Below are 27,579 nucleotides of genomic sequence, written 5' to 3' on the forward strand. Positions count from 1 at the left end.
AGCTAAGGGATAGTAAAGTTACAGTCTCTGAAGCCAGCTAGTCGTGGGCAATCAGACCGTATGTTTTAAGCCCTGTGCATTACACTTACTGAGGCAGGTATGGCTGGAAAAATGCTCTTCTGTGGTTCTGCTACTCTTTCCCCTCCTCTCCCTGGTCTAGCCACTGGTCTTTTTCTTATCTCTCCACACAGCCTTATCATTGCCAGCATAAGAGCCTTCTCCCCTGTAGCCCCTGCTTTCTGGAACAGGTTCCTCCTTCTGTTTGACCTCACTCTCCAGTCTCCTTCCTCTGTCCCTGTCCCCTCTTCCTTCATTTTTGTCCTTCCACCGTTGGTTTGGGCTGGGATTTATCCAAAGACCCAAAGGGTGTTAGGCATCCAAATTCCATTGAAATTCAACTCCATCGGCGCCTTTTGGAAATCCTAGCCTGGACTTTCTAACTCAATCATTGAACTGTTTCGGGAGACTAAACAAGCTGTGCAGAGCAAAGCTGGGTATTGGCTACATGGTGATCTGCTGAGGTTTCGCTCAGACCCTGGAAAGTCCTGCGAGCCTTAGTTCTTTAGTGCTTGTGACTTGCTGTGGGCCCCTCAGTGTGCAGCTCGATTCTTCTCTGAAAATTGGGTGAGGGTCTGGCCCGCATGTCTACATTGGCCTCTGTTGCCCTTGCCCGGGTTATGTTTAACCAGAGAGCTGGGTTCAAGCAGTTATCGGTCCAGGGTGCTGTAAGGCTTTTCCTCTTCTCTACAGCAGAGTCCCCCAGTGCTACTGAATTCCATGCTCACTCACAGCCAGCATGTTTAGCAGCCAAAATATTTGCTTCCTAGGATATAAAGAAGGAAGAAAGCCCCTGTATTAGATTCCCCTTGTCAGTCTCCTATTAATGCAGCATTGGTCCCTGTGGAATATTGCCAAGAGCTTTGTCTAGTCTAAATATGAAAAACTGGCAGGATGGCAAGACTCTTCCAGAACCTAATTGACATGATCATGAAATGTTTCCTCATGTCCAGTCTAAAGTTTCCTTTCTTAGGAACATAAGAATTGTCACGAGCAATGGCCCATCTAGTCGCGTGACTGCGGCTAGTGCCAAATACTTCTGAGGAAATCATCAGCCTCTCCTAATGCACCTAATTGTGCAGTGCTGTACCACAGGGGAAATTTCACCCTGACCCCAGCTGGGGAGCAGCATATGCTCTGCAGCATGGAGCCTGATGGCCCTTGGATGTTTTCTGTCTGCGCTAGTGGAACTGCAAATGATGTCCTTATTCATAAGTGTCTAATCCCTTTTTGAATCTTACAAAGCTCCTTGCTTGACTTTTATCCCACTACTCCTAGATCTTCCTTTCCTGGGTCCCCATCAATAATTTTTTCCCCCTCCCTGATGGTAGGTGCTTTACATGACCCAGCCCTTGCTTGTTTCTTCACATATTGGGCCAAATTCAGTGAATTGCAAGGGGAGGGCTCGCAGTGCTTATCCCCGTTAGTTATTTTCTCCTTGCTTTGTGCCTCACTCCTTCCAAGCTCTTGTGCCCTTCCTTTGGTTGCTCTCCAGTGTACTGGTTTTCCTAGAACTAGGGCACCCCTAAGCCAAGATGCAACAGGCTATGACCTACTTATCCAGTTCCACTCCTCATGGGATCTGTACTCAGGACCAGACTGTCTGGTGCCTTTATAATAGTCCCTCTGCCTTGCTCTGGCTTTGTGGAGGGCCCATAATCTGGCTGCAGAGTCCTAGCAGAGAAGTCCCCTGGCTTCTCTCAGTGGGAGAGGGGGAACATTAGTAAAACATTCATTTTAAGCACCCACTGATGCCAGATGGGCTGTGGAAAAATGGCCATTTACCAGTCAGGATGGATTCTGATGACTGATCTATAAGGGTGGCATAGTATTGTTTCGCTGCCCATCTATTCCGTGGTGAAACAGAGCCTCACAGACAGGAAGGGACAGTTTCCAAAGGGAAATGTCAGAGAGGGTCACAGACTCCATTATAGGGATGGCAGACTGACATGCCATCTGAGAAAGGATCAGATAGAGCCATGGCTTTCCCCAGGGTAATGCTTAGTTTCTTTCTCTGTGCTTTAAATAATACTGTATTTTATATGTAACGGAGTTAGTAGACCAGCTGTACTGGATCTGAAGAGGTTTCTAGGCATGGAAATAGCTCTGCTGCATTTGCCAAGGTTCTCCTGTGTTGCACTTTTATGTTCTCTTCGTTTTGTTAGCTGAACTCTGAAACACAAACCTGTCTATCTTTGGCTGGAGATTGGGCCGAGCCCCAATGTTTATATCAAACTTAATGAACTTCGAGGAACGTTTGGATTGGGGGATTTGAGCTGGGCTCGTTTCATCCACTCTGTATCGATTAGGTCTCCTGAGTCTGTGCTGTCCTTGAAGGGGCTGTTATTTACCAGCCTTTGAATTTAGGAAGTAGCAGAGATTGAAAGAGCTGTGGAAAAAGGGGTCTGGGTCAGTGTGGGCCGGACACAGAGTGCTACACAGACCGGGAGGGCAAGAGCCATGTCAGTAGGACCACAGAGCCTATGGGGACAGGTTCACTATACACAGACCTAGCTAGCCAGAGAAAACAGGCTGGGAGGAGTAGAAGGTTTGTGTTGCCTCCATTAGTGCTATTTGTATCACACACACCCCTTTTTCTCCAGTCTTCTCTAGTCTAATGTCATTGTGGTCACTAGATCCCCAGAGAATCCTCCCCCTCCCCCTGCCAACTGCACCTTCAGTCCTTATACAGCATCGGTCTTTTAATGCCTAGGAGGAGCTCTGCAGTAGCCTTGTGCTGTTCAGGCAGTTCCATAGCCTCAGCGGGAGAGCCATCCTGTGCTATCTCTAGACACGTCTCGCTTACCCTGAGCTTTGGCAGAGCTCCCAGACAACAGCCAAATAATGTAAATGCCCTGCTTAAAGCCCCAGCCTTCTCCTTCCCCTCTTGTGTCTAAATGCCCCAGAGAGTGTAACCCTTGGCAAAAGCCACCTGAGTCCCTTGACTATTGTTATCTCCTATCCTAACTCTGCAGTGTTAGCTAAGCTAGCTCACTGCCATTAATCTCAATACCATCCCACCTCTCCTTCTGCTTTCTTGGGGCTGTCTCTCCATACCGCTGGGGGCCAGCTCTGCCTGTATAACGTCCAGGCCCCCCCGCTTCTCCCCAGTGTGTCCAGAAAGGTTGCCAGAGTATACGTTGAGCCCAGGTGTTTTGAACCCTGCATCAGCTCAGTCATGTCTCTGTTGTTTCACTGAGCTCACATTGACAAGGGCAGGGGACTGGACTCGATGACCTCTCGAGGTCCCTTCCAGTCCTAGAGTCTACGAGTTATGAGTCTATGATTTTAAAAGCAAAGCACTCCATTCTGGTACCATGACTGCCCATGTGCCCTGCATCAGCGTCCAAGGTAGGCAGCTCCTCTTCCCTTCGCTGCACCACCCCACTTCTCCCAGGCTACTAACCAGCTGCTATATCCTGTCACTTTGAGATCTTGATCCCCCATTCATATCCTCCCCCCTACATTGTACGACACATGTGCGAACACCTGGCCAGGTCACTTTTCATGTTGGCAATCAGTGTTTGTTCCCTTATGGCTGAGATGTCCCACGTCATCCCTACCAACCTGCTTACCTCCGTACTGCAGGAGCTGGTTCCAATAATCCAGCCCTTTAGGGATCGTCTATATTTAACTACAGACATAAAATCTACATTAAAAGAATGTTGTTTAGATTGCAGAGTCAAGCACTCCAAGGTAAGGAAATGTCAGAATTAGGGTTGCCTGCGCAATGTTAATTTAGCTCCCTTGTGCGTATAAATGAGGGTAACAGTCTTTAATTATCTTTTTTTCATGGGATCCCTGCCTTGGTCAGTGCACAGAATGGGCTCAAGGGCCGAATCAGGGTTGTGGAGTGAAGGGGGCTGTTGTCTGTATGACCCCTGTCTCATTTGCTGTAGATGTTGGAAGGCATGTAGTGAATGAGGCAGGGGCTTGCAGGAAGAGAAAGGACCATCTCCTGGTTAAAGCCGTTGAATGCTGCTTTGGAGAACTGGGTTCTGACCCTGGCTAATCTACAGGCCCCCTGTGTGGTGATGAGCATGCCACTTAAAATTTTCACAAGTGGCCATTAACGGCGTGTACTTCATTTTCTGGGTGCCCAATCAGAAATACCTGGGGCCTGATTTGCACAGGGTTTTGAGTACACGTGACTGCAATTGAAGTCAATAGAAGCTGTGGATTCTCTATGCCTCTGGCAGTAAAGCAGCATGATCCGGAGGAAGACCAAGGAACTTATGCCCTGTGTTCTAAGCCTGGCTCTGTCGCTGATTTACTGTGTGGCCTTAAGCAGTCACTTTGTCATTCTGCCTCAGTTTCCCCATTTGTAAAATGAGGATAATACTCTGCTCTCTTGCACCAGAGTTGTAAAGATAAATTCATTAACATGTGGGAAACACTTGGTTCTACATTGCTGCAGAAAAATCCATGAGGAAATCAATAATTCCACAATGCGTGTGGCTTGGATGGTGTGCAGTAAATAAGGCAAGTACGACACAATGAATGAGGAGGAGAAAAATAAACATTGAACAGCTGCCTCATTAATTGAGCAATGTCCATCCTGTGGAGCAAAGAGTAGGTGAGCATGTAATTAAGTATTACATAGGTCTATACAAAAGAGGACAGAGTTGAGATTGAATGGGAAACAAGAGGTTGTGAAGGTTACAGATTTATTAACACCAGTCAGTAGAAATGACTTGAGAAGTCCTGGTTCCCCGTGCAGTGCATATTCCCAAAGGGTACCTTGATGGGAGGATGATCCATTTTGTCCTTGTGCCATTTGGATTTTGACCTCCTTGTGACATGCTGCAATGAGACAGTGCGGCTGTGTATGTGCAGTGCGATAGAGTGATGAGTATTTTTGTCATACACCTAGAAACCAGCAATGCTACACAAACCAGAATTGGCAGTCTTTCATAGCTTAGCATCAACTCAAGCAAATCTGGGCAGATTTTTATGAGACCTGAAAAAGACACGCCCTTGACTCCAGAAGCATCCCTCTCCAAACACCAAGGTCCTGTTGCAAACCAGGGAGGGGTTAGAGCACTTCGAGAAAAGGATGCAATCATTTTTTATAATGGAAGGCACCAGGCAACCTAAATATAGAGGTGGCTATTGTTTATCTCTGAATGGCCATAGTATAGTCTGTGTGTGTGTGTGTGCGTGCGTGTGTGTGCATGTGCATGTGCTCAGTTCTGTGGCATTACTAAGAGAGCTGGGTGGCATTTTTCATAAAGAAATTTGTTTGGTGAAAAATGCAGATTTGGAGACACAAAACGCTTTGTGAATTTGGGTTGGTTTTACCAAATTGTTCAGCTAAAAAAACAACAACAACCCTAAAAAGAATTTTAAATATGAAACATTTCAATGTTGTCAGTTTCAAAATTTTCTTAACTTAATTTTTTTTTAAATCAACATTTAAAAATGACCAAAATCTAAATAAAAGTATGAAACATTCTGTTGGGCCCAAAATGAAATTCTCTTGGACTTTTTAATTTGCTGAAAAATTTGAAAAAAAAACTGTTCTATCCAAATTTTTGATTTTTCAGGACTGCCAGTGAACCAAAAAATCTTTTTTTTTTCACAGCTCTAATGACTAATTCTTTTGCTGCTAGCTCCTCCACTCCACTATCCCTGCTGTGTTTCTATCCTCTGTTAACAGACCATCGAAACCGACTTGTTTCTGGCATGCAGAAAATGATAACCTGAGCAGCACAGCAGGTCCCTTCTCTGCCTGGACATGCTGGAGGGCAGGCTGAGCGGCAATCGTGCCTTTATTTTCATTCTCTCACCTATCAGGGTGGACAGAAGGAGCTGTATGGATGCAGAAGAGGCAGGAGGACAGAGAAAGCCCTGCTTTCCAGAAGCCAAAAGGAGCAGGACAGGCTGGTACCAAGGCCTGGTGCCAGGAGCTCTCTTGCCTTTGACTGAGATGAAATGCATTTTGCATCTGTGGCAGAAAGTTGCCTTTTGAAGAGGCCCCTGCCATCAGATTCTGTTCCTGTCGCCATAATGCCTTGAGGCCCCAATCTCCATTTCTGACAAATAACCTGCTGAAGGTTCAGTTTCCAAAGAAAAGCCATTTGGAGATGATAGGCAGCTAGAGAGGGTTTTTCCAATTCTGAGGTAGCGTTTGTCCCCTAAGGCTCAGCAAAAGGATCCAGCCACCTCTGACAGACTGGGGAGAAAATTGCCCATTCTGGGAGAGTGTTTTCAGTGCATGGACAGCACTGCATGTGTGTGTTGATTACTTTTTCTTGCTTGATTATTTCCCCTTAGGACTGAGCAAAAGCCAAACGGTCAATTCGGTATTCATGGCTCTGAGGGCAGCTGTGCTTTTGCTGAATCCAGACTGAAACTGCTACAGGAAGGAAAATATCTGTAGATTTCCATTATTCTTAGAGATTGGAGCCTTTGTTAGGAAAATCAGGCTTTCAGTTTGAGAAATGCTGGCCTAAAGCAATAACACTAATAAACATGTCTGTAATGGCTTCCAGCCCAGGATCTCAAAGCAACATCAATTAATGTAAACTCATACCCCAGCTCTCAGGTTGGTAAGCATCATTATGTTGGTTTTACAGGTAGGAAAATTGTGGTATGGAGAGGATAAGGCTTCAATGTTTCAGACCCACTGATGAATGTTGCGCATCTCTATCTGGATTGCCCCCCGTAGCACCTGAGTGTTTCTTGGTCAGGCATCCAAAAATGGTGGTACCCCAAACTAGCGGACACTTTTGCAAATGTAAGACTAAGTGACTTACCCAAGATCAAAGACAACGAGGAATCCTTGTGGCACCTTAAAGACTAACAAATTTATTTGGGCATAAGCTTTTGTGGGCGAAAAGACACTTCATCAGATGCATGGAGTGAAAAATACAGTAAGCAATATATGTATTACAGCACATGAAAAGTTGGGAGTTGCCTTACCAAATGAGGGGTCAGTGCTAACGAGGCCAATTCAGTTAAGGTGGAAGTGGCCTATTCTCCTTGCCAAAATTCAGGCTGGGAAGCTTCAAGACATGTTATATATATTGCTTACTGTATTTTTCACTCCATGCATCTGATGAAGTGCGTTTTAGCCCACAAAAGCTTATGCCCAAATAAATTTGTTAGCCTCTAAGGTGCCACGAGGACTCCTCGTTGTTTTTGCTGATACAAACTAACACGGCCACTACTCTGAAACCAAGATCAAAGAGTGAGTCTGTGGCAGAACTAGGAATTAGTACTAAGATCTCCTGACTCCCAGACCTGTGTGTTAACCATAAGCTGCCTGACTGTTCTACTCTGAAACCTACTGTTCTCCACACATACTCATATGCTCTCCCACAACTGAAAAGCATCACTTGTGGGGTGTAGGGTTTGGCCTATGTGAAATGAGCCAGTGGTCTTAATCCCTTTCTGAGCTAGAGCAATGTCCATGGTCAAGTAAAGCCACCATCGCTAATGGGTAACAAGAGTGAGGCCAACTGAGGCTCCACTGCTGGAGCACTTGGGGAACTACACTTCCCGGAAAATAAATTCAAAACAAAATAAAGGGAATCTTCGCTCCAGTGCTGGGCCCCCCACATAGCTGCAGATGCAAGGGATTGGCCCTTCCAGGCAAAGGAGCCGTATTGTGGCAGCCACTCCAGGGCACCATGGAGAGCTCAGTCCAGGAGGACTTCACCGACGAGCCCAGCAATAGTACTGAGGCCTGGTCTACACCTTAAACTTAGGCTGACCCAGCTACATTGCTCGGGGCTGTGAAACATTCCCACTCCTGAGAGACGTACTTAAACCAACTCAAGCCCTAGTGTAAACACCACTAGGTCGGCCTAGCCACCGCCTCTTGAGGGGATGGATTTACTACAGCGACGGAAAATCCCCTTCCGTCGCTGCTGCATCTATGCTACCCTTAAAACATTGCCACAGATAGGCAGCTGAGGGCCAGGTTCCTCCAGGTCGGTAGTTGGGCATGGGAACTGAGCAGTGCATGGGGGAAGCTCATGTATGGTATGAAGAAGGTGGAGAGGATTGTGTTCTAGTTAAGGGAGGTGATGGGATGACAAAAGCTTGGGGTAGGGCAGCCTGATGTAGTGCCAAGGTTGCTTGGGGATGTGGGTTCAATTCCTGGTTCAGTCACAGATCACTTGTGTGATTGGGGCAAGTCCCTCTCTGGTAAAATTGGGTTGATAAGTGGGTTGGTGGCTTGCAGTCTGTAGAGTGCTTTGAGATCTTCAGAGGGAAGGTGCTAGAAAAGCACCAAATATTCTCTCCCTTTCTTATCAGAAGGGCTGCCAGTCTGCGGGGCCAGCACCACAGCACCTTTCCCCGACACTGACTTCACTTCCCATTGTTAAAACCCGACAGACAACATGGAACGATAATTGCTCTTGGCATGGAATTTTTCACACAGAGCTCACCTCTGAGTGGTGATTTTCCTTTGCAGCCGAGGAGCTATACACCTCTAAAAATAAAGGAGAGTAGCGGGAACATTGACACAGCCTGAACTCTAGCAGGGTCTGGCTGTTGCCTGCCTCTTTATGTAATCTGCAGCTTCTTGCTAATAACTTATTGAGTGCTTCAGCTGTTCGGGTTTGTTTATTTGGTGTGTGATTCAAGCAGCCAGTGGCCAGATAATGCAATGTTCAGTGGCAGCTTGGGCCCAGCTCTGCTCCCTGTCCTAATTTCCTGGTGTAAAATTCTGGAGTCCTCTTGCAGATCCAGGTCTGGTTTTGGGGGCAGCCCTCTTCCTTTTTTTTTTTTAGCATCTCCCCCCGCCCCCTTCTCTGCACTGTACTCTCAAGGGGCTCTCAGCACTGCTGCAGCATCACTAACAACCTCAATACAGGGAAAGGGAGGCGGAAGGGGGGGGGGAGAAAAGCTGAATGAATGGGCATCACATCAGTGCTCGTCATAGGGAGAACGGAGACTGCTGCATAAGGGGGAAAGAGAGGAGGATTCTTTCCAAAAGGGAAGAGGACAAAAAAAAATAAAAATAAAAAAGGAGAAGCCTGCCACAGCCGTTATCCTGGGCTCCAGCCAAAGCTTTCTGTGGACAAGTGCTACCTGGGCAAGGAATAGCTCCTTTGTGAGCCGCTGCTACTGTCCCCTCCACGGAGAGCCAGGTGAGAGCAGAGCTGCCTGTATTTTTCATTCCTAGCAAGGGGCATGCTGGTGGGGGGTGATGTGATGGAGAAGGCGTGCAGGGCCTGGAGACTAAGGGGCTTGTCTCCACCGGAGGGGGGTGTTGCTTGGGTTAACGAAGCATGTTATAGAGAGAGGTCACTGCTATTAACATCTCCCTTTGGAGGAGGCTGGGGGGGGAGGGCGAGCACCCCCCACGCCCCTTCATACGGGATTGCAGGTGGAGATGATTCATAGGCTATTTGCGGGCTGTTTGCTTGGATTGGGATCTAGCCTCGGCCAGTTTTTAGAGCTCTCTAGGGAACTAATCAACTCCTAAGACCTTGAAATGTACCTGCCTGCTCCCCTGGAGTGTCTTGCATTTGCCAAATTGTGTGTGTGTTGCGGAGGGGGGAGGAAGTTGTCATCAAAATGGCATGATCCCTGCACAGCTTTGGTGGTGGGATGATGAGGATTTATTATGCGTCTTTTACCCTGTACAGTCTGTTGGGTGTTATCTTGGCTCAGGTTCAAGCCCATTGACTTAACCCCAGTCCCTGAAAGCAGGTAGCTGTGTCCACAGGCTGGGAGTCATTAGTTCTGCTGATGGAAGGAGATAGATGCTGAATAGCCAAGGCTATATTCCTGCATATAATCCTGCTGCATAGCTAAGGCTATTTTGCGTAAAGTCATAGCAGGGGCTTTGATTTCTCAATGTGGATGCAATCAGAGTAGGGAATTGCGGACAGAGAAATGTGCGGTGTAGCGGGAGAAACCCTAGGGCATTTGCCACATGGCAGGAAAGCCTCTTGTACTGTGCCTTCTTCCTGTTCTTCCACATAAGCCCGCAAGAAGGCATGAGAACTGCCCTCCATCCTGCTTCAAAGGTCTGAGATATTTAGGCCTTCTAATGCAGGATAGTAGCATGCGTGATCAACAATTGAACGTGTATATGTTTACGTGAGAGCAACTGAACGTGTGTGTGCGCGCACGCGTGCAAATGTGATGGAGTGACTGAGCGTGTGTGAAGCGCGTGTGTGATGAGCAACTGAATGCATAAAGTGTGTGTGTGTGCATGCGTGCAAAGGCAATGAGCAGTTGAGTGTGTGCGCAGGAGTATGCCTGTGTCTGCCCACTCCAGATTTCAGGTGCTCTGCTGGCACTGAACCCCCCTCCAGAATGAATCGTGGAGCCGGGGGATGAACTGGGAGAGAAGGAGGTGTTTGCAGTGAGCTCATGCTCCCATGCTTGTGGGGGCTTGGCCGGGGGTAACGTTGGAGCGACATGACAAGCACGCAGCCCTTCACGGGACTCCCAGCGCGTGCTGGAGTAGGAGGGGAGAGGTGGGGATGGAAAACCTGAAGGAGTGAGACTTAAAGTCTCAAAGGAAACCTGTTCTCTTGAAATGTTTTGAGATAGGTGGATGGCGAGCTCCGAGCTAGGCAAAGGTGCAGGGGAATGATAGAAGTACAGAGCTGATATTGCCTGGCCTTGCTTGCTTGCATGCTTTCTCCTCCCAGCTTGCTTGGTTTGCAGGCTGAGTGGAGCTCAGGTTCTCTGTACTGCAGCATGCCATGAGCTCACCATGTGCGGTAGCAGCAGGAGCCCAGCTATTGTGTGAAAGCAACTGACAGAGGCAGCAAAAGAGAACAAACTATTTCCTGTCCGCTTCCTTTTCCTGTTTGTTTGATTCTCTTGTATTCTTGTGGCTGGGCTGGATAGCAAACACACGTGCCGTGCCATAAAGGTGCCAGCAGGCGGTGCTGTGGGCAAAGTGCTCTCGTGGCCGGGGGAGGTGGGCGGCAAGGTTTGAAGGTGGTCTGAGCGCTCACAATTCCTAGCAGAGGAGGGTATTGGAATCTAAACCTAAGATGGATAATGTCTAACCATGGAGTTAGTGTTGGTCAGTATAGACCCAGGATTGCTTTGTGGCCTGTTTGGTGCCCTGCATCCCAACCTCTCTGGGCTCTGTGAAGCTGGCAGAAGAGACCAGGAACTGCAGGGAAGTAAAGTGGATGGACTTTCTGGAAGCAAAGCTCAGCGGGCATCCCTCACCCTGGAGGGAAGGCAGGAGAAAGGGAATTCTCTCAGTGTAAGAACATGAGCTCCTAACAGAGCCTGAGGCTGCCATCCAAATGTGGATTTGGGACCAGTTTGGTTCTAAGGGTTTGGGGTTGTGAAATTGTTGTTTATATTTCAGTGGCACATAGAAACCCCCGCCAAACCCCAGGCCTCATTGTGCTAGGTGCAGTGCAAACACAGCAGGAGAAACAGCCATTGCTCCTAAGAGTTTGCCATCTAAATCAGAAGACAAACAAAGGCTGGGAGAAAGGAGGTACCTCGCTGCCATTTTGTAATTGGGGAACTCAGGCACCAAGACTTGCCCAGAGTCATGCAGAGAGCATGTGACGGAGCCAGAAATTGAACCCAGAGCTCTTGAGTTCCAGTCCAGTCCCTTACCCACCATTCTAAATGGTGACCCAAGTGAAAACGGGGGATTTCACTTCTCACCCCATGGAAGCAAATGGCAAAAAAAAAAAAAAAAAAAAAAAAGGAGCATGCTGGGGAAGCAGCAGGATCAAGTAACCTCAGAATAGTGGTTTAATAATCGCAAATTGTTCTGAAACTGCCTCTCCTGCCATGAAACATGACAACAGCAGAACTAACATACAAGCATCCCGCTGGGAGGAAATATGCCAGCTGATCATATAGTCCTGCTGCTCTGAAAGGCCCCTGGGTTAGTTTTTTTTCTAGTGCTGGCAGGGAAATGGACTGGGTGATGAAAGAGGTCTTTTCCACATCCAGGGCCAGAACCTCAGCTGGTGTAAATCAGAATATTTCCGCTGACTTTAGTGGAGTTATGTTGATTTATGCCAGTAGAAGATCTGTCCCTTAACTCCCATGGATGTTTTTGTACACAATGTACCAGACATAGCCATGAAATGGAGACTTTGAAGTGCTTAAGGAATTAACTAGTTCAGGGTGAAATTCATGCCTGTGCCACAGAGCTAACATGAGATTTATGTCCCCCTGAATTCCTACAGACTGGTGCTGGCCCCTGTGCACAGGGGTGAATTTCATCCTGGGAGAATAAATTTCCTGTGCACCAAAAAATTCAAACCAAACAAACATTAGGAGCAATGTGATAGGCTGATTTGATACCTGAGTACATTCTGAGCGATGTTTTCTCATGTTAACCCATCGTGCATCTTTGCATATGTGCAAATAACAGCACAGGGGGGTTGGAAAGGAGCACGAGGGGCCCACACGAATGTGTCTGCAATTGGCTTCTGATGTGTGTACTGATTTGATATCGCGGCCTTCCAAGATAAATAGGCAACATTGGGGACCCGGCTGCATGTGGCATTCTGCTTTCCCGATGTGCACGGAACTTCCATCGGCACGGGCATGAGGAGAGCAGGATCCTGAAATGAAAGTGCCTGCGAGGAATGTTTTCATCACAATTTGCCTTTTCAGATGTGCGTGTGCAGAGTTTAGCTGCACAGGGCTGACATGGGCAGCATCAGCCTGTGCTTAGTGGTGTCAGCCACCTGTTCTCCACGCGCTCATGCTGACTTCATATTTGCTTTTTGGGTGCTATTCAATGTGTTGACTTTGATCTATGAATTCTGCATGGTTTCTGTTCTAACTGCCTTGAAGACTAGCTCTGTCCCCAGACACCATTACTGCCGCTGTAGTGGAAGTGATTTGGTTAACTACCCCATAGTGAAATATCGGGGGGCTCAGAGGAGGGTGTTTTTAATAGACAGCCCTTAACTTAGGGTTTTCTCCCCTTGATGGCCTGTTGATCTTCTCAGCATGGTGTAAAGTGCATTTATTCACTCAGGGCAAGACCGTGTAGCTGGCCCTACTCATTGTGAGTAAAGGTGTCATGGTCTGACCCTCAGGCTTTTGCCAGAAGAAGCCGGGGTGAGCAAAGGGAGCTATTTGGAGTAGGGAACACACGATCAACTGGAGCATTAATGCAAATGAAGATGTAACTACTCTGAATATTGCTGTTTGTGCTGGAGCTCTGAGGAGTCCAGGTAAACTTTAAATATGAGCCCCATTTCGAGGTGCTGTGTGCTCACGAAAGTGAGTAACTCAGAATGTAAAGCCTTGTTTAGAAAAATTCTTGGTTTGTACGTTTTCAAATGGCTCCTGTCACATAGTCCTGTTCAGCTGATTGATCCTAGGAATCCATTGGCTGCTGCAGCCAAACTGTGACATTTTGCAGCGTGTTTATTTGCATTTCGTGCTTTGTAAATGCTTCCCACTGTCTTATTTTGAAGCTCAGCTGGATGCCTCCATGGATACAATCTCTGGTTACTAGACTGAGAGAATGTTAGCAAAACCTAATGAACTCCATGTGTGGTTTTGTATTATAGTTTGCATCCAGAAGAAAACAAACACAGAGCCCATATCTGAACTCTGACTCATCCAGGTGTTACTCAAGGTTTGTCTATGCTTTTAAAACCTAACAACGGCCTCCGTAGCACTTCTGTGTAGCACTGCCTACGCTGACGAGAAGGATTCTCCCATTGGCGTAGGTAATCCAGCTCCCGAAAAGGCGTTAGCTAAGTTGATGGAAGAATTCTTCTGTCAAGCTAGTGCTATCTACACTGTGACTTAGTTGGCTAAATTACACTGCTCAGGAGTGTGTATTTTTCACACCTCTTAGTGATGTGGTTAAATGACCTAATTTTCTAGTGTAGACAAAGCTTTAGGGAAAGCTCCCAGTGAACCAGACCCTGAGGCTTGGACTCTGTTTTTACTCAGACAAGCTTCCATTGAGCTCTCACTGACTTGATTGGGAGTTGGCTTAAGCATGGAACGTAGACTGATAGCCCATTTGTTTCAATGGGAGTTTTCCCTGAGTAAGGGCTATAGGGCCAGGCTCACAGTGACTCCCTAGGAAACTTCCTGGTTGCTGAGAGAGTAAATTACAGCTTCCAGAATTATTACAGAAGAAGTCTGGCTCCTCTAGGTCTGACTCTCTGGGTGAGCTTGCAGAGAGCTCCAAAATAGCCTCTGGCCATACATTTATCTAGGTATGTCCCAGGTGAGGCGCTACATGGAATTTCTCCTGTATCTCCTGGGTTAGCAAGATGCCTCTGTATGTAGAGTATGGCTTTCTGATCCTTCAAAGAGTCCATCCTCATCTTCCATAAACCTTGATGCCATGCGTCTCAACTGTCCCACATTTTGAGGGGCACCATTTATCTTGGTCCCAAAGCTATGAGAGTGATCATTCATTCTATGTGAATCCGATGTCTCACTCACACCTACCATTGCAAATTAGTGGTATTAGAATAAAGACTCTTGAAACAGAGCTTATGGAAAGAGTTATCTCCCTACAGGAAGTTTTCTGCTGTAATTTTGTAATTTCTGCTGTGTTTTGTTCATGATGGATCTTTGTCATACAGCGCATCCCAAATGTGGGCCTTGGCAGGGACACTTGGAGCTTTGTAGCTGCTGAAACATGATAGCAGAAGCTTTTCTGCTTTTTATTTATACATTAAGGGCAGGATTATCAAAAGCACTGGGCATTGGTTTAACTCTGCTCACATTGAAATCAAGGGGAAAATGTCCTGTGAGAGCCGGGCTAGGCCAGCACTGAGTGCTTTTGAAAATTCCATCTGTAGAGTGTACAGTAAAAATAAAAAATGCGTTGGCCATTACTCTCAACGAGTCTTGGCAAGGTGAGTGCTACTCACACCATCTCCCTGGAGAGATGACAATGGATGACAGTAATGGTGGCTCCGACCATTCTCCCCTCTATTTACAAAGCGCAGAGATGGCAGCTGGTACGTGCACAGGCAGATCTGCCCCATGGCTTGTAACATTCTGCATGAGCCCCTGTTCACCTGTTTATTTGTATTTACCCTCACAGACATGCAGGGGCTAGGGGTAATGTGTTTGAAAAATGCTCCCTCTCCATCTCCCAAGCCTCACTGTATTTGTCTCCAGCAGAAGCTCATGTTTGTAAGTACACTTGGTAAAGGAGCATGCGCTGGAGCCTGTCTGGTTCACCACATTCAGTATTCTTCCTTTGACAGTGGCCAAACAATAGCTGATGTGTCAGAGGAAAAAAGCCTCCCCTCCATCACAGCATTGCACATGGCCATTGTGCCATGCCAAATGAGTGAGAAGAGTTTCCTCCTGACCTCTGCAGGGGACTCTCTGCTCCCAGCATAAGCTGGGTGAGTGCAGGGAAGTGGATAATGAGCATAAGGCTGTTTTCTGATGTCTTGAGCTCCATGGTTCTGGAGGCAGTGGGCCTAACACTTTGGTGTTACCCCGGTGTAAATCTGCACAGGTGTCACTGCAGTTGGATTTATTCCAGTGTAACTGAAAGCAGAATATTTCCCTGTGACTTCCTGGGTCTTCTAAGATGCCTTTGAATAAGGAGCATTTATAGGAAAGAATCCATCCTCCCAGCCTGTGACCCTCTTGGCCTTGATTCCCCCTGCCCACTTTCCTGCCCTGGAAGTGGCCTAGCTGTGAAAATCACTAGGAGAACTCTGCTGTGCTTGATTTAGTATCCAGGTCACATCCTTGCTTTTCTTCCGGTGAAGGAGCTGTACCGTGAGCTCCAAAGCCATTACATGCTTCTCCCCTCTTGTGATAACACTGTCCTGACTTTTATGTAGTGCTTTTGAAAGCAATGAATTACATCCCACGAGGGTACGGTGAGCTGAGGGACATGTACAAATTACATACCTCCATGCTCTGTGGAGCAGGACAGGCTGTTACAAGAGCTGTGACTGCGAGCAACATCCACATGGCCCCATCAACTTGGGCAGGGACAGAGATTAGACACAGAGCAGCAGGGACACTATCAGCCAATTGCACCCTTGTTGGCCCCTTTATCACCCATCTGAATGGGGAAGTTGGCTCCTTATTGAATGCATTTGGAGGGTCCCAGCAGTTGATGGCATGTGTAGCTATTGCATCATTGTTCCCCTCCCTGACCTCACGTGTTCAGCATGGGCTAGCGCCTCCTTTCCATTTTTCCCTTGGAGGTAGTATTCTTCCAGGCTCCCATCCACTCTGAGGGAAGGACTCAGGACTGCAGTTGAACAGAGAAAGGGGAGCTCTCGCTGCTCAATGGGCTCCCACCCCCTAACCCTGCTCTCTGTGCCGGGAGGTGAGGGTGATTTGGAGGGTCAGTTCAGATTGGATAAGCAGCATCAGGACACTTAACCTGCTGCTTGTTCTGGACATTCAAACTGATCTGAAAAATCTTACGAGTTGTTTCTCAGGAGTTTCCTAGTATCACTGGGTTATTGTAACCAAGCCGACTAGCCCGTCCCTACTTGGGAATATTCATACGCCAACCAGGAAACCTGGCAGCTCTGGAACTTGGAATGAGAACCCTCTGCTCTTCCCAGGGAAGTCTTGCTTTGCACTAAGTCAGTCTCTAGGATGGGTGTATCTTCCCCTCTGTACTGGCAACACTAATGAGGGTGTTTGCATAGCCAGGCCAGCACCACTGCCACCTAGGAAATACCCCAACTAGCTTGTAATGGTTCCCACCATCTCTTCTCCACTCTCACTCCTACCACAGTAAAGTCCTGCCCCTCCCTCCTCCTGCCCTCCGCCAGTTACACAGCCCTTGGCTTCAGCTCTTGTTTGATTCCCTTGTTTCACTTTCAGCCAGAGCTGAAAACAGTCAGGTGACTGCTCACAGAAAGGTTGTCTCATCCTGAAACAGCCTTTCTGCAGTTCATAATCATGAGATCTCCTGACCAATGGGAGAGACCCAGGACACCCGGATAGTTTGTGCTGACCCTGAGCTTTGGGGAAGTGTCCACATTTCTGGTTCCTTATCTAAACCCCATGGAGACTACCAGCGCTGCAGAACCTGTGCTTGGCAAGCCTAGCTCCTGCCATCTTTCTCAGCAAAGCAGCACCCCAGGAGATATTTATAGGTTCACTAATGTTATTCCCCTGTCAAGCTATTACTGAAATAGGCTCTGAGTGTGTCATAGGAGAGAGAATTTTAATGGCACAGTTTCTTTACCGTGGGGAATGGAATTGACACTTCCTTGCTAACGAGTTCCCTAATCCAACTAATCTTTCCCACTAGAAAGGCTTGGAGGGAAAGGATGGTCCCGTGGTTAGGGTGCTAGCTTGGGATGTGGAAGAGCCTGGTCTGCCACATTCCCTGGGTGACCTTGGGCCATTCACTGTGCATCTCCACTGCAATCTCGGGTAGGCTGCGGTGCCCAGTTTGGCCGTGAAGCTTTCTCCCTTGAGCATGAACTAGCAATGTGGGTATGTACCCAGGGCAGGCTTGCACAATCTCTCCCCCTGCGTCTTCTCTGCTATTTTTAGTTGTGCTAGCTAGATTAAAGCTAGTCTGCCCCTCTGATTGCAGTGCAGACACACCCCGAGTCTCTCCGTGACAGCTCTCCATGCTGGGATAATAGCATTGCCCTACCTCACTGGATAAATAGGATAAAGAGTGAGGTGCACAGATAATGTGGTGATGGGGGGCCATATAAGTTCCTAAGAGAGTTTTTCAGGGACTAAGCTGGGCACAGCAACCTATGGCAACATCCACATTGCGTTGCAACTGGGTTTCTAACTGCTATTTGGATTGACACCCTTGCTCCTAACTGTCCGGTCCCTTCTCTTTGTGGAGTGATATGCTTATTCAACCAGCTGTGCTATGGTGGAGTGACTGGGAGGGCCTTGACACCTTCCACGGTTATCCCAGAGTCATAGCTGCTCTTGCACAAACTGTTTGCTAGTGGTTTGATCGGGAATCGGCGGTATCACTCCTGGTGCAGTTGCTGACTAGTTATGAGACTTTGGTCAAGTGACTGCAACTTGCTGGGCCTCAGTTTCCTAGTCTGTAAAATGGGGATATTGATGTGCCTCTCTGGAGTGACTTGAGTAGAAGTGGTTGGGAAATTTTCACTGAGACATTTTTCCGTCAGAAAATGCTGCTTCATTGAAACTGAAGCTGTGCATGGGAAAGGGTTGGTGCAACAAATTGCTCATTCCAAAAAACGGCTGCAACAGTATCAGCGCTTCTTTCTCAGTGTCCCCTTTTTAATATTTTTGAAAAAAAATCTTGTTTTCTTTATTCAAAATGGCTTTTTGTTCCAAAATTTAAGCTAATTGTGGTACCCAAAAACCCAAGGCTTGAAATCAAATTGGGACATTTTGATTGACTGCAGCTGGATTTTTTTTCTGATTGACTCTGTGTGAACGTTTTTGGGATTTCAGCTCTTTGTCCAGATTTGGAATGGGAAAATTTTCTAAATCTCAAAAAATTTCCCAGGACAGGAAAATCATTTCCTACCTGGTTCTAGTTTTGAGGCCTATTGTTTGTGCAGCATTTGGAGCTCCCTGGAAGGAAAGGTGCATCGTGTTTGTACAAAGGCAGGCCTGGCTTTGCTGGTATTAGCCCCCACATGGTACTAGTACCCAGCCTCAAGGTATTTACATTGTCATGGCTCATGGCCCTTTGCAGCTGCAGTTGCCCTCACCTCTGGTCCCCTTCTCTCCTGTTGCCATGAGCTGTAGGACTGAGATGAGTCTGGATCCAGATGACAAACCAACTGTTTCATCTCCAAAGGCAGAGTGGGGTGGAACCGAGAGGGGGAAGACCATGGCCAGAGGAGGCAGCAGGGCTTGTCTATGCAGGGGAATGCCCCATGTTGCTAACACGATGTAAAACAGGATTGTGCTCAGCGCAGACAGGGAGGTTAGTGTGTAGAATCCTGCTGGCTGTCAGTGACTAATCTGGGGTGGATGGGTTCAGCCATGACCAGCTACCACCATTTCAAACACAGCAGCCATTCTCTGCAGCTGGTGTGCGCTGGGGCCCTCTCCCATGGCAGAGCAGCCCGAAGGACTGTCTGGTTTTGTTACATATCGAGCACAGCAGGGTTCTGACCTGCGACAGGGCTTCCTGGGGCTCCAGTAACACAAGTAGTAAATCCGAAGAGCAGGTGGAGCAGTGCGGGGACCCATGTGTGGTGACACCTTCCTGGTCCACATGCTCCGAAACGCCCTCGCCCTCACCACAGAGGGAAGGGCACATGGAATGCCCTTCACCAAGCTATCTATCTTTAAGGCATTGGGATAGTGGAGATTGAATGGCACAATGGGCCCTCTCAACAGAGGTCAGATGGAGATAGGGGAATGAAATGGAAGCATTTCTGGTGACAAGCCAGGAGCCCTTCCTTCCACCTCTGATCACTCTGCCTTGCTCCTCCACATAGCTGAGAGGAGCCAGCGAGGGACGCTGTCTCCTTTGAGCCTGGCTGCTGCTTCAATGTCTCCCCCTCCCCCCACAGGAGATGCACAGGTGTGATGCAAACTCCTGCTCCCCGCTCCCTCCCATTGGTAGTGCCTCCACTCCCTCTGCCTGCACCACACTCCTTCCAATTGCTCTCTGCCAACAGCTGCTGAGTGATGGGCTGGCTCACTCCCTGCCTCCCAGCACCCAGTCCTGTTAGCATCGCTTATCAACGCAGCAGCCAATAACTTTGGATGCAGATTGAAAACTGGGAATGGATGTGCTAAGAAAATATCCTTCCCACGCAGCCTGGCCTGTCTTCCTCCTCCAGCCAGCGCTCATGTCTGGGGGCTGAGTGCTGGCGTGTCTGGCTCTGAGGGAACCCTAGGGAGCAAATGCAAGGCAGATGGGACCATCAGGAAGACTGAAAGATGGGCGACAGTGGGGACCGGTGGGCTCAGGGGACTGGGAAATAGATATGGAGCCTGTAGCTATAGGGGAGGGGTTCCCTTGACTTGCACAAGGTGCAGGCACCAGCTAATGGCTGATCGTCTCCTGGAGACCGATCCTCCCATTTGGGGTTGCGCAGGCTCCCCCTCCCCTCCTGGGTGTGCCTTTTGAAGCTGCAGCAATTGCTTAGGTGGAACCCAACACCAAGGAAGGATCTAGTGTAGTCTCAACTGTTGCTACTATGATACGGGTTTGGCCTGGCCCCACGCTGGGCCAGACTCTGCTGACGTATTTCCACTGAAGTCAGCAAGTTACATCAGCAGAGAACTTGGTCTGCTGTCTCCCATCCCTCTTTGTTCCATCTGCTCCCCCTGCTCCTGCCTCTGTCACCTGATCCACTTCTCCCCTCAGTGCACCTGCATCCCCACCACTCAGTTCCCTTCTCTCCTGCATGTCCTGCCTGGCCACCCCTTCTTTCTTGCACATATTGCCCAGCTACCTCATTCCTGCCTGGACATGGTATCTATAGACTCTGAGGGCAACTCTTGTGCCCTATCCTCCTCTAATGAAGGAGTATCCCCTAGAAGCTAGGCCAGCTCCGCCTCTTCCTTTCTGGCAGCAGTGAGGAGCCTGGACAGCTACAGAAGCTATTGGAAACAAGGAGGAGCGGTATCACCCTGTAACCAACCAGTGCTCCATGAGTTGCAGTTTGGGAACCACTGCCCTAGCTTGGCGGCTCTCAATCTTTCCAGACTATAATACCCCTTGCAGGAGTCTTTGTCTTGCATACCCACAAGTTTCACCTCACTTAAAAACTACTTGCTTACAAAATCAGACATTAAAATTCAACAGTGTCCCAGCACACTGTTACCGAATAATTGCTCACGTTCTCATTTTTACCATATAGTTATAAAATAAACCAACTGGAATATAAATACTGTATAAATATTCACTTGCATCCGATGAAGTGGATATTCACCCACGAAAGTTCATGCTCCTATATGTCTGTTAGTCTATAAGGTGCCACAGGACTCTTTGCTGCTTTTACAGATCCAGACTAACACAGCTACCCCTCTGATAATAAATACTGTACTTACATTTCAGTGTATATAAAGTATAGAGAGCAGTATAAAGAAGTCATTGTCTGTATGAAATTTTAGTTTGTACTGACTTTGCTAGTGCTTTTTATGTAACCTGTTGTAAAACTAAGCAAATATCTAAATGAGTTGATGTACCCCCTTGAAGACCTCTGCATACCCCAGAGGTAGGCGTATGCCTGGTTGAGAACCACTGCTCTAGCTCATCTATTCGCATCTGCTACTGATGTGAGGCTCTGAATGGCCATGAGGTCTGAGCCAAATGCCAGTGAAATTAACAGGAATTTTTCTATGGACTTCAGTGGGATTTGGCCCATAGTGTGGGGTAAAGTGACAACAATAAAGTCTTGGTGGTCTCTGATTTGTCTGGATTTGCACACAACAGTTCCTCTGCATTGAAATACAAGCAGAGTCTGCACATTCTGGCTGACCTTCATTCATATTCACCGTGTGATTTAGTAGAACTCTTAAAAAAAATGTTCAAATTTTTTTGTGGTGAAATGTGGCTTTTAAAAATAACATTTTTGGGTGGACATTTTTTCATTTGTTAAGAAGTTTTTCAGTTTTTCAGCCAAAACTCCCCAACACTGAGAAACCAATTATTTTATGAGTGTTTTTGTTCCCTTTTCCCATCTTTTTCCTTTATCCATTTTGCCACTAAAAAGTGGTTGGAGGAAGAAAAAGAAAAGGCGGCAGGAGCAGGGGACTAAAAACAAAACTAGAAACATTTATTTGGATTTGTCAAACTTGGGAAACTTTGAAATTTGTCACTAAACCAACTTGCCCTTTTCCACCCTGCTCTGATGTTGTTATATTGTTACAAACAGCCCAATGGGTCTGAAGTTATCTACATGGATTGATTTAGAATGATGCCCTTTGGGCCCCTGGGATGGCAGAGACCAACAGATGGATGCAGAATGCTAAGGCTGCCCACGTACTCCTACGTTTTCAGATGGTGAAATCCTGGCCCCATTGAAGCCAACGGTCAAACTCTCCTGGACTTCCATGGGGCTAGGATGTCCCCTTAGTCTTCTGCTGAGCAGCTGCATTCTCAGTCACAAGATCTTTAAGTCTGTCTCGCGCAGAATCCATGTTTTTCGTTCCCTGTAATTTTATAGCTGTTTGGCGTCAGCCCTGACCACTGTGGATCTCCTGCCGTGTTGCCAGGCCGGGGTACTGAGTGGTGATGGAGCAGCATGCTGTTGAGATGGCATGCGGCTGTTGCAGTGCATTCAGAGTGGTCACAGCCTGCAGTCACATCTGTACTAGGTAGGGGCCCCTTTCGAGTGGCTCATTGTGAATGTCCAGTGAGGACAGGGCCCATCTCAGTTGGGGAGTAGCAGGGTGGGGGATGATGCTGAATCGAGTCATTCTCTTTCTCGTACAAAAAGGGACTGACTCACTGTTCTCCTGTGCTGTCATAAACAGATGGATGGTTTAATCACCTAGCAACCACACTAACGTCAGGTGCGGAGCAGTTCCCAAACTATTCAGATCTCACAATTCCTTCCTAATATCAGCAGCAGGGTCCATGGTGAATCACAAATTGCTTCTCAGGCTCATTTAAATACACATTGCAACCCCCTGTAATTATGCTGGAGGCACAGAGGGTAACGCAGCTTGCCTCACCCTTCCCAAAATACAATGGGGGCTTTGGGGTGCATGTCCTGTATTGCAGTTGGAGCCCTAATAGATAGCACCTCCCCAAAAGCCAACAACTGGGGCCCACTGACATGCAACTGGATGTGGGAGGAAAGTCCATTGCTAGGCGCTTGATGGTTTAGAGGGTCAGCCTCAACAAACTCCCCAGGGACCTCCCAAAATACAGGGATGTGATAGGAGACCCCAATAGCACAGCAGGCATTTTGGAGGGTTGCCAACTTCTCCATGGCACTGTGGTGTTTTGGGAGGGGATCTCATGCCCATGAATGATGGGCAGGGGTGGTTCTAGCTTTTTTGCCGCCCCAAGCATGGCAGTCAGGCTGCCTTCGACGGCTTGCCTGCAGGATGTCCCCAATCCCGCGAATTCTACGGCTTGCCTGTGGGAGGTCCACTGGTCCCGCGACTTCCGCGAACCTGCTGCCAAATTGCTGCCAAATCCGCAGGACCGGCGGATCTCCCTCAGGCAAGCCACCAAAGGCAGCCTGCCTGCCGCCCTCGCAGGGACCGGCAGGGTGCCCCCTCGATTTCTGCCCCAGACATGCGCTTGGAGTGCTGCTGCCTGGAGCCACTGTTGACAATGAGGTCGTTAGAGGGGAGCCCCATAACACGGAGGGTTCGTTGAGAGGACCTCATGCCTGATAACAGTGGGATCTTTGGAGGTGGGCCCCACAACCCAGTGTGGTCTCGGAGGGGGGCTCATGCTGGGTAACACAGGATTCCCGTCTCTCCATGCAGAACTATGGAGCCAGCCCCAAAGTGCCCTGGTTTCTGCACTGTCTAGTCACCTGCCATGGGCTCCTTCCAAGGAGATGCCTAGTCTCAGCAATTAGTGTGCCTGTGTGTTTGTTTCCTTGAATTTCCTCTTCGCTGCCAGGGAAGCAGAGGCCCTTGTTAGTATTCGTTTCTTTTATCTGCCCCTGGGGAGTGAGGTGCCAGCTCTGACCCCCCTGGGAGCGGCACAGTGGTTCTGCTCTCGCTCCCTTTGTTAATGGCCAGGGAGCCAAATGACGGGCAGTGTAGCAGCCGTGCTGGCTGAATCCTTCTCCCACCCTCCTTTCCGCATGTGCACAGCGTGGGGGGACATTTAGCCATGGTTGTTCTGGGGCTAGGGAGCGCTCTCATGAACTGACAGGAGCTGGCCTAGTTACACGCAAACCAGCACATGTGCTGTGAATGAAAATGCCGCCTACCCAATGAAATGCGTGTGCTTTGCATTGTGGTGGCTGGAAACGAACACAGCAGCAGCCGCACACATCCCAGTGCTTGGAGCTGCTTTTCCCTTCACCTTTAGATCCTTTTGTTTAAGCCCCAGGATCATATGGGCAGCCCCATTTTAGTCAGTGTGCGCGTGGGGTGTTGAATCCAGGAGTGGTAGGGGAACGTACTCAGCTGTGCCTGGAGACACAGGACCAATGGGAAGTGAATCTGTTGAGCTCAACCAGAGCCCCGGTGAACATGTTTGAAGCATAACAAAATCATCACTCAGTTTAGTGGCATTCTCATTGTGTGCTCAGGAGAGGCCAAGAGCTGGAACAGTAGCTGGCACTGTGGGTCAGGGTTCAGGTGCATTGACTGAGCTGGTTGCAGGACCAGCAGTGCAGGATGGAGGGCACAAGTGAAATGTGCTGGCAGAGTTGTGTTATGGCCCTGGACTGGAATAGCAGCTGGTGCTGCAGGTCAGGAGTGAGAGCATAGGGGCTGACTCCAAAGGTGTTTTGGGCCTGGAGCACCCATGGGAAAAAAATAGTGGGTGCTCAGCACCCACCAGCTGCAGCTGTTTGATGGCACCCCCAATCAACTGTTTGGTGGTGCCCCCCAATTAGCTGATCAGGGTGCCACCAATCAGCTGTTTAGTGGCTGGGGAAGGGGCTTGGGAGAGGGTGGAGAGAAGTGAGTGGATGGGGGCCTTGGGGAGGGGGTGGAGCTGGGGCAGGAAGAGGTGGAGTGAGGGCGAGGCCTTGGGGAGCAGTGGAGTGGGGGGCGGGCCCTTGAGGCGGAGCTGAGGTGGAGCACCCCTGGGGAAAAGAAAAACTCAGCACCTATGAGAGAGAGAGACTGTGTGTGGACACAACAGTGGAATAGGGTTGGAGGCTGCAGGTTGGAACTGACACACACTGGTAGAGCTGCGCACAGGAAGCTTGCACAGTATCTGCCTGCAAGGTGCCAGGCTCAGACTGATGCTATCCATCCCTTCCTGTCCTTGACTCCATTATCTGCAAATTCAAAATGCACATCTTAGAGGTGGGCAAAAAGAGTAGCGTATAAACCTCTCTTGCACTCAGAAGGAATCTCTCCTGGGCATAGAAAATGTTTGGTTACCTTTGTTATTCTTTTGCACTTGGCTTTTCTCAGAACTCCCCTGGATGTCCATGTGGCCTCATCTGCACTTGGAGGCATGTCTCACCACCGGTGCAACTGCAGTGCAGGCCTGTCCCTAGTCCTGTCTGACGGGGTCATCTGTGGCACTCTGCCCAAGCCCTGAGCTGCTTCAGCCAGCAGTGTGGGGTAGTTGGAACTGGTCTCCCTAGCAGGACACAGGACAGGGAAGAGTTTCTTACTAATGATTTTAAATGATAACATGAGCATCAGTTGGGATCGGCACTACAGCATAAACCGCAATGGGATTAGCAATAGGAGTCTGCTAAACGAGGACACACACACACCCAGGTTCCTCTTTGTGAGCTGGGGAGCTGAAATAATTATCCAATACCCTGTGTTCTGTACAGCTTCCTAAGAAACTCCTGGGTCGGTGCTGGTCCAAAGGCAGAGAGCAAGTCCTGTTGTCGCTGGCTGCTTGTAACATTGACGGTTATAGATTTTCAGCCTCTGAGTTGTACATCCCCTCTGTTACCGCACACCTTCATTGAGCACAACTATTCCTGGAAGTGTGGCGGCAGCCCTGCTTCTGGAGGCACAAGGGCACACGCCAGGAGGTTTGCGCTGTGTTCACCATGCATTCGGTGCCGCAACAAAAACCCTTGATGAGATCTTAAAAGCAATATGTTGCCATACTCTGGGAATCCGTGTGCTGCTGCCACAGCCCCTCAATCACAGGGAGCAGACAGAGCCACATGCAAGGCTGCATTTTCCCAGAGTAGGACAGTCCCAGAGGTGCCTAGGCTCAGCCAACCTGCATGTCTGGGATTCGTTGGCCACTTGGCGCCAGTCACCACCCGCCAAGTTATGGGATGGAGACCCAGAGTGACGGATAAAAGGTTAATAACAGAATAGGGAGGGTAGAATTCCAGGCTCCTGGTCTAGTGTGAGGATGTTTCCTTTGCTCCCCGTTTTATGATTCTGCATTTCTCATGGACGCTCTTAACAATAGTACATAGGAGGTTAGTGCCCTGCGTGAAATGGCACTGGCCAACTCTGAGCTTCAGTTCAGAGCATGTAGGCTGCAGGAGCCAGCAGGGACGGGGTCACGGGGATTTTGTGTTTGCAGAAGAGCCATAAGGAGAGCAGGAGCAAGTCCATGCAGTGTGTGTTCCAAAGCAGCAGAATGCCGGTCTGACTCCTGAAATCAGTGGGGAGCCAGTGGAAGGGTGAGAAGATGTGGTTATGCTTTATATAAATAAGACCATTAATGTCATTAGCAAAGCATCCCAAATTTGCCCCTGTTGTATTTTAACTGCACTGTTTCTCTCAAAGTCCATATTACCGTCTTTTGGGGTGACTCTGGTGGTGCTTTTGCATGGAGTAGCCTTGCCCAGCCTTGTATGCATGATATGGGTGAGGCAAAAGCCCTTGGCTGGCCCTGGCCCAGCCAGGGCTAGCGCTTCCATTAGGCGACCCTAGGCGGTCACCTAGGGTGTCAGGATTCGAGGGGCGGCATTTTGTGCGCTCCCCATAGGGCGCACGGGAGCTTCCGGTTCCGCTCCCGTCACACCACTGAAGAAGGACCTTCTGCTGACGTGCCGCGGAAAACAGCAATTGAGCATCTCAATGACTGCTGCTGTCACCTGCGGCATTTCGGTGGAGGGTCCTTCTTCGGTGGCGCGATGGGAGTGGAACCGGAAGCTCCCACGAGCCCCGTGGGGAGCGCACAAAATGCCACCCCCCGAATTCTGCCTCGGGTGCCAGAAACTCTGGAGCCGCTCCTGGGCCCAGCCTGGATCTGTTCTGTGTCTGTGCCAAAGCTTTTCTTTAAACCCATTGTGATTCCTGATTGCTAACCTGTTGACTGATTAATGGCCACAAAGTAATCCATTCTCAAGCCTATGCACTAAATGGCAGTCGATTGATTTCTGCCCCAGAGCTTTCTACGTATTCCAGAGTGGTTGCATTTGAATGCTGGGTCTCTCCTGGATTGGTCCATGCAAAACAAAGATGCTCCCTGGCTATCCTGGCCCTCCCTCATTGGGTTCCCAATTCAGAGCTGAATGAATTCATGGCAGACCCCCCTGCTCCGCTCCTCCCAGCCGCTGGAAGAGACTGAGGAATTTCAACTTTTCCAAAGCACAAATACCATCCCTCCTGGCCCTTTCATCAGTTCCGATTTACCTTTGAAGATGGGCTGGTCTCCTGTCGGAGGGAATATTTGCTTATTTATTGGCCCTAAAATGCCCCTCGTTTTCCATGCTGCACCACAGAGATCAACCTTTGTGTCCTTTAGCACAGGAGTTCCCAACCTTTTTCATTCTGAGGCCCATCTAATATGCTATAAAAACTCTGTGGCCCACCTGTGCCGCCACAACTGATTTTCTGCATATAAAAGCCAGAGCTGGTGCTTGGGGGACAGAAAGCAGGCAATTGCCTGGGGCCCCACACCACAGAGATCCCTGCAAAGCTAAGTTGTTCAGGTTTCCACTTCAGCCCCAGGTGACTGAGCTCAGGGCCCTGGGCTTCAGCTCTCTACAGCAGGGCTTTGGATTTCTGCCCTGGGCTCCAATGAGTCTAGCATTGGCCCAGTTTGGTGGACCCCCTGAAACCTGCTTGCAGTCTCCAGGGGGA

General features: G+C 48.7%; 1 protein-coding gene across 4 annotated transcripts in view; it reads left to right on the forward strand.

Annotated features, from left to right (window-relative positions):
- The first annotated feature begins 8,907 nt into the window (after positions 1 to 8,907).
- DLGAP4 (DLG associated protein 4) overlaps positions 8,908 to 27,579 on the forward strand; it is a 342,926-nt gene continuing 324,254 nt past the window's right edge. For 2 of the 4 annotated variants that reach the window (XM_030532969.1, XM_030532968.1), the window contains exon 1: positions 8,913 to 9,161. The gene's annotated coding sequence lies outside the window, so the exon portion shown is untranslated. Of the gene's footprint in view, positions 9,162 to 27,579 lie in introns of all 4 variants that reach the window. The other 2 variants (XM_030532971.1, XM_030532970.1) reach the window with 2 other exon arrangements.

This window comes from Gopherus evgoodei, chromosome 14, assembly GCF_007399415.2.
Source record: "Gopherus evgoodei ecotype Sinaloan lineage chromosome 14, rGopEvg1_v1.p, whole genome shotgun sequence".
Lineage (NCBI taxonomy): Eukaryota > Metazoa > Chordata > Testudines > Testudinidae > Gopherus > Gopherus evgoodei.